Source organism: Pristis pectinata, chromosome 30 (assembly GCF_009764475.1).
Source record: "Pristis pectinata isolate sPriPec2 chromosome 30, sPriPec2.1.pri, whole genome shotgun sequence".
Taxonomy (NCBI): domain Eukaryota; kingdom Metazoa; phylum Chordata; class Chondrichthyes; order Rhinopristiformes; family Pristidae; genus Pristis; species Pristis pectinata.
Window position 1 is genome coordinate 1,208,190 of NC_067434.1, and position 7,648 is coordinate 1,215,837.

Below are 7,648 nucleotides of genomic sequence, written 5' to 3' on the forward strand. Positions count from 1 at the left end.
GGTTATTTTAACGATGTTACCAGACTTCCTTTGACGCAACATGCAATTGTTTTCTTGAAGTGGTGCCGACGGGTAAGGAGGATCCGGTTTCAATAGACGAGAAGATGATTGATTTGGTCTGTCCCGGGTGAAGTCTGAACTGCTTCAGCTGTCCGCAGATGGAGTAAAGACCTTGTCATGGCGCATTATATGTTCTAAACTTTCCTTGTTGTATTTCACGGGCATAGTACTTTGCATTTGGGATACCATTTCAGAAAACAATGATTTTGTTTGCGTCAAAGAAAGTCGGGGACACTTCTATTTATACACTGACTAAGTTTTCTCATCATAACCTTTGATGCCCTGGCTACTCAGATACCTATCAAGCTCTGCCTTAAATACGCCAATGACTTTGCCTCCACAGCCGCCCGTGGCAACAAATTCCACAGATTCACCCTCTCTGGCGAAAAAATTTCTGCGCATCTCTGTTCTGAATGGGCGCTCTCAATCCCTGAAGTCGTGCCATCTTGTAGTATAACTCCCTTACCATGAGAAACAACATTTTCACTTCTACTCTGCCCAGGCCTTTTAACATTCGAAATGTTTCTCTGAGGATCCCTCATTCTCTGAACTCCAAGGAGTCAGCCAATGAGCCGTCAATCATCCTCATATGTTGGGAGTAAGGTGCTGACAGCGTTGAGTAAAAAAAGTTTGAAGGAGAGGCATAAGTGCAAAGGAAACGGCCGATGAACTTATACTATATATGTAGGTATAAGTGCATAGGCCGGAGAAATAGATAGTCGGAAGAAAGAAAATGCAACAGTTGAATGTTTTGCAGACACCTCAACTCTGGGTTGGACTGTGAAATGCGAGTGGATTCACGGGGGATTCCAGCCTATCTGGACAAGTTGACTGAGTGGGAAATAGGATGTTTTTTTTTTAACCGAGTTTACGGTGAGGAGTGACGAAAATAAGCAGCATGAATATGAGCAACATCTTTTCACAGAGAGAGGAAAAACGGAAGAATTCATCGTGCCTCCATAACCACGTCCAACAGCAGCAAACTACCAAAAACAATGTGCAAGTCAGGAGGCCAGACGAACCGCCATCCAAACCTGACGGGTCAAAGGCCGAATCACACATTGAAGAGTTCTTTCTGGAATTCTAGCTGATTAAAGATGGGGTGGAGGTAATACCGCAATATTTAAAATTGCCTCCATGGAATAGTATGACTGTCATCTCAATATGTTCGAACCGCCGTTATATTTTAACACAAACCTGGGATGCATGCCAATGCTCTTCCATTTCGATTAGGTTATTGGATGCAGAGCAGAATCATTTGCTTTTTTTTCATGAAAAATACAGGTGCACAAAATTCGTGTAAAGTCGTTTCTCAGTGCTCTGAAATAAACGAAAACATTTTAGTCAGCGAATAATTGGGTTCCAAATGAGTCAGCTAACAATGAGGGAGAATCAAACCCAGCGTTCGTATTGGATCCGTATCAGTCTCTGGAGAGAAAGATAAAATGAATGTATATTCCGGGGCGATGTGCTCCAGGCAATGGATTGGGTCTCGCTGGGTTAGCCTCACACTGAGCCGGTACATAAAGGCAAAATGGATTCTTCCTTGCTGGAGCCATTTTGTGATTTTGTGTTGTTAAGTGGAGGGAGTTTCCTGACAAGAAAAGAACGTTTCAGCTTCAATAGTTGGATCTATCAACAGAACGCAAGTGCAATAAAAACTTGTATATTACAAAGAGCACCTCGGTCACTGGTGGATGGTCCCTGAGGAAAATATGGTCGCGAGTCTTCCGTCAGAACAGAAGATGATCGCTGGTTCACAAGAGATAAATACACCTGTTGGCGAAAGAATGATGGAACGTCAGAGATCCCAAACTACCCCGAAGTGGAGGAGTTCATGGCATTCATTAAAAAAAAAGAATAAGCAAACATCAACTTGACTCAGTGCCACGTAATGCTGACTTGGATCTGCCTCAATGCGAAATCAGGTCCTGCCACATGAAACTGAAGCCACTAAATCTCCTTTGAATTGGAGGTAATGTTGTAATCCAATGTCCTGAGCCACAATTGACAATGTCCCCAAGGTTCTGCTTTGCCCGACCGCAGAGTGCTGATGTACCACACATTTCCAAGATATACTTGCATCAAATGGCGGCAATGACATTTGTGAATCCGAACTGCTCTCCATCAAAAGGCACCGTTTCTTCTTCATCGGGATTTAACAGACGAAGCCATACAAGGCACGAAGAAGTCAACTCCATTTTTGAGCGTGTAAATTCCAACGGTGTTGCGTGATCGGGCTGAACAGAATATCTGTGTGATATGCATTAGTGTGGGCCAGAACACGCACAATTTCCATTCAGAAAGACAAAATTGATGAAGTGCACGCTCATCGCAAAGGAAACATACATTGACAGTTTTGAAACCAAAAAACTCTTGCGGAACAGTTGATCTAACAATGTCATGATGTCACGAGAAGGTGTGACGTACTGAGCTGTCGCGAAAGGCTGTCGGCACAAACAGCTCGCAGAAAATCATAAATGTAGTCATTTGTTATTGGTGGGAATGACTTTTTCCGGTGTTTCTTTTTTTCATTCAGTCGATTCAAGAGCAACGCACACGGCACACTGAGAGCCTTAGAAAATAGAATGGGCAACACATGGATATTTGTGTCAAAATGTATCGACAACCGGAACAAAAGTTCGTTTACATCCCTCAGCGTTGGCATCGCCGGGTTCTGCACTTCTACCATGCACAAGTTGAGACCACTAGGCTGCTCTCCACTGATCAGAGGGCAAAGGACAGCAGGCGTCTGGGAAAACCACCACATGGACATCCTCCTCCAAGTTGTAAGCTGATCTTTTGGGAAATATTCCGTACATATATGTTTCCATATGACGTAAATGGAGGACATTGATCTGTCTAATCAGACCCGGAGCAAAGAGCATCCTTCCGACAGTGAATTCCCTGACATGTATCTCCCGATATTCCACACAGACAGAACCGGATGACAAGATTGAACCCGCGTCCATGGGACTGTGAGCTAACAGCCCCACTCATTAAAAACGAAGCACACAGCAAAGATATATCCGTTGAACGGAAAACGACCGTTTCAGGACTCGAACCTGCACTCTTCTGATTGTTCCGATGTTTTCTTTGGAATCAGACGCCTTCTCCATTAGGGCACACGGCGACAGCACACGAAACCACTGAAAGCAATTGTCACCACGACCTACACACATTACTGTTATTTCCTCTGTCGGCTCCTTCACATATATATCCTGCAATCTCTCTCTGACATCACGTGGGGTAACCACCGCCAGATTTATTGCAGTGGTTCGTGAAGACGGCTCGCCAGCACTTCCCATTCGCAGTCACTTGTGGACAATGGATGCAGGCCTTGCAAGGTGCAAACAGCACAGTCTTGGAAAGTGATCACACAGCTAATCAGCAAAGGAAACCTTGGATGTCGCAAGAGTTGTGAATGTAATCAAGAAGAAGTGAAAAGAAAACCAATGCCGGTTTGGGAAACCAACATTAAACGGAGCAGCTGAAGTTATAGAGAAGCTGGAAACGAACTCAAGGGGGAATTAGGAGAGCCAGGAGGGGCCCTGAAAAGTTCTTGGCACGTTGTTTTAAGGATAATCCAAAAGGATTTCATACATAGATCGAGAACAAGAGGATAACTTAAAGAAAAGAAGGGATTATGTGCTTGGCGGCCGAGGATGAGACGAGGTCCAAAATGAGAACATGACGTCGGTATTTACAAAGGATAATGAGATTATTTAAGCGTGCAATATGATGGCGCATTTTGAGAAGAAGAAAGAGGTATTGTTGTCTCTTAAAGAATATCAGGTGGATGTCCCCAGGGCCTGAGGGGTTATACCCCAGGATATTGAGAAAGTACCGCTGCCGACGGTATCAATTGCACGGAGGGTGCGAGATAGAATATGGCAGAGCCTCGCCCTGAAACTGCCCTGATTGTTTTCACAGATCATATCACCTCCCCGCCCCGTCCGTTCCCCCGTGACATCCTTCCACCATGTTCTCCTCCGGACGTCAGGAAAAATGCCGGGATTTCTCGAGTGACTTCAGGCAAACACTTTCATTTCATGATCAGAACCTTGAAGTCTGATACTGGAACTATTCCCTCAAGGAGTTCATCCTCCGTGTACAAAGAGTGCTGCATGTAAGGTACTTAAAATATCCGTTATTTTGATAGATCTGTAAGCTCCCCCAATTACCTTCACCCGTTTCCCAATGAATCTTCCACTCCTCTCCCCAACTGCACCTTCCAAATTGATTAAATGTTTGCAGACTTTCTGCTACAACCTCTAAAGAATCTGCCGGACACCCACTCTCCCTGTGAAGACATTTCAATCCTCCCATGTCCGCTGCCTTTCGTTACTCTTGCAATCTCTGCATTTTATAATTTGGCAACGTCGAGCTCTGGAATGCAGTTATTACTCTCACAACTTTTTATAATGTTATTATTACCCTGACATCGTTGCGTAAGCTATTCGTTCGTGACACATGGTGTCTGTCCAGGGTGAATCCTTGTCGAGCGGAGAACAATGTGGAATTAGCGCAGGATTGGTGTGGGTGGGGGGCGAGGGCACTGTGGGACAAAGTGTCTGTGTTATCTCAGTCAACGCAACCTGCGGCACAGTGTCTTGTATGAATTAGAATCTCCTTATTTGGCCATACACCAATCAAACAAGTTTCTCTCTCTCTCCATCCCTGTGAATCCATGAATCACTTATGCTTTGCTAACCCTGCTTTGATGATGTCCATGCACTATCACCAAATTGTGAACGTCTGCCCCAGCTGCCTCAGTTCCTACCCCGAAGTATGTGTCATTTGGTCTCTGTTTTCTCCGCTCGATTCCTCTTCCTCCTGCCCGCCCCTGCTCTGCGATTTCTGCCGGTCTCACACTGCATCCGATTGTCAGCGCCCACGGGGTTGACAAGAAGTTCCATTCTCCGCCACCCACCATGTGTGTTTGTTTCCAATTTTACCCGCCCTTTCAGAAAAGTAACAGAACATATTGGAAAAACGGATCGGGCAGCTGGGCTGAGTCTCCCTCCACTCAGGGGAGAAAATGTCCTCCAGCTCTCCGTGTCCTCTCCTTGGGCCACCCCGATCGATGTGACCCCTGCCGTATTCGTTGCACTGGCCTCGCTATTGCGAAGCAACTGTGTAGATGCGACTTCGACAAATATTTTGGTTGAAATGGATGAGGTGAGGTACCCGCTGCTCCTTTATCCCGCATTACGGGAAAACTAATCATCTGGTTAATCAGACGCGATTTCTCAACATCCGATTAGTTTGTTCTTTTTGGTATCAACTTGTGCTAAACTTGAACACAGAATGTCACCCATCCATTTACAGGCACCTTTGTGCGGTCTCGCACATCAGCGATTTGGGCGCTGCTTTACCCGTTACATTTTCCCTCAAAACCCACATTATTCGCCATTCAGAATTTCCGTCCAGGCCCGTACAGTTTTGATTCTGTTCTCCTTGTTTTGACCACTACTTTCCCTCTTAGTCTACATCACGAGACCCGCACGGAAACATGATTTGAAACCCGGAACACTTCAACCCCTCGCCTCCCGTCCCCCTGCACTGCTGCTGACGAATTCAAATCTGCTTGCACCGTTCGGACGACTCCAGCAGTTTCACCTTTCCACTGACTTAACTTCTGCTGATTTTAATTGTCCCCCATATGAATGGCAATGACGTGATATTGTTCCGGATTAATGACCCATATTTCCCAATAACTTTCCTGTTTCTTCCCCAAGTGTGTTTTTTTCCATAAGGTTCTTATTCGTGCAGCCACAGACATCTCTGTGTGGCTGACGCTCTCGTTCACATTTGATTGACATGTGATGATTTATTGCCACAAGTTGAGGAGTAAATATTGCACCGACAAAAGTGTAACCAGACTTATAAGGACAGTAATCACGCTGTTTAGTTGTAAAAACATCCCATGGTACGTTGCTTAACCCTTATTTATTGAACATAAGGTACCATGGGGCTGCGATACAAAGTCAGTTTCCACAACTAAACCCGCATGGGTGGCATTCGGCTGGATTCACCGCTTTTTCCTCAGCTCCTAATGTTCTTGATATCACTGCTCGACGCTCTGACAGTAGGTCACATTTTAGCGACCAGTAGAGTTCACAAGAGTGTGAGAGGCAGCAAGAATCATGTGAATTACAATGACGCCGAGATGGAAAACCAATGCAAGTCCATCATCTTCCTCTTTGCAATATCCGGCAACTTCATGCTGCATTGGATGACGTGTTTCGTATTTTTCATGTCAATCCCAATTAAAAGGCGTTATTATTCAACTGGTTTCTACGGCCCGTTGTTGATCGCAGACAGACTGAAGCCGGAACATGCTCTTGATTCTGATCTGTTGCACAAACACTTGTATTTATGCAGTGAATCAGTCCAAGTTCAGACAGGAGCTGATGAATGTGGTCAAACATCCGCTTAGAACAATGAGTAGGTCAAGGAAAGAAATAATGTCGGAATTCCGAGCATTAGGTCCCAACAGCATTTCATTTCCCATTTCACCTGAGTCCAGCGATTTTTTGGTCTGCTTCAGAATCATCTTTCGGCAGCATCCGGAAATCTTGCGCAGTTCTGCGTTTTAAGTGAGTGAAAAAGATCAAAGAATTCGACTCAGATGACTGAAAGCGGACCAGGTTATGGAGTTAAAAAGTTTCCTTGCACACAGGTACATTCAAAACCTTTGGATGAATTGAACATCCAACGTTAGGTTCTAATCTACCATAAGTCAATTGAGGAATTGGTGTTACAGTGTGAAAAGAAACACTTATAAATTTTGGACAGGAGGAGAATACAAACCATCTGCGGATCAATTCCGAGCAATGAAGCACCGATTCTGATCAAGGTCACATGTTCAATTCCCTTTCTTCTTATTGCCGGCGACCTCGCCTCTAGCAGCAGCGCTGGGATCATTTATTTTCGAACTTTGGGAATAACGTTTCTCGTCGTGAATTCACTCTTTGTCTGTGGACAGCGGTTTCCAGCCGCGCGTCCAACGGATGGATTACCGATGGATGTTGTTTCCAACGGCATTTTTCTTGGTCTTGTCTATTATAACAGCAGATCAATGGGAAAGTGCCAGGGACATTTCTGTCAACACTGACGTTTCCAGCTGCGAGATTTAAATGTCGTTCTGAACATGTTTTTTTCCTGCAACGACTTTCCTGAACATACATGTGACCAGCTTTTTTTTTAAGTGGCAAATCTCTTGCGCCAGTTGTTCAGTAGCCAGTGCTCTTGGACACGCCCTTCAATGGTGTTCAACTTGCGTTCTCTGTCGCTAATTGAGGCCCTACCTGCAAATGTTTGTGTCGAGAACATGGATTGCTCATTGAAACAGGCCGGATTCTGAATGGGAAGTAGCATGGATGCTTTATGACGGAGAAGCAGACAGTTTGTGATCGAATATCAGAGAAAGACGAATAATATGTTCCATGTGAGTCGTCAGCCGATTTCCAACACCTCTCGCTTTTGTCGGAAACTCAGTAAGGGAGGAAAGGTTGGTTGAGATTCCCAACAACAAGATTATTTCTATTAAACTGTTGGAGATTTCCGCGTGGTCCTGGGGACA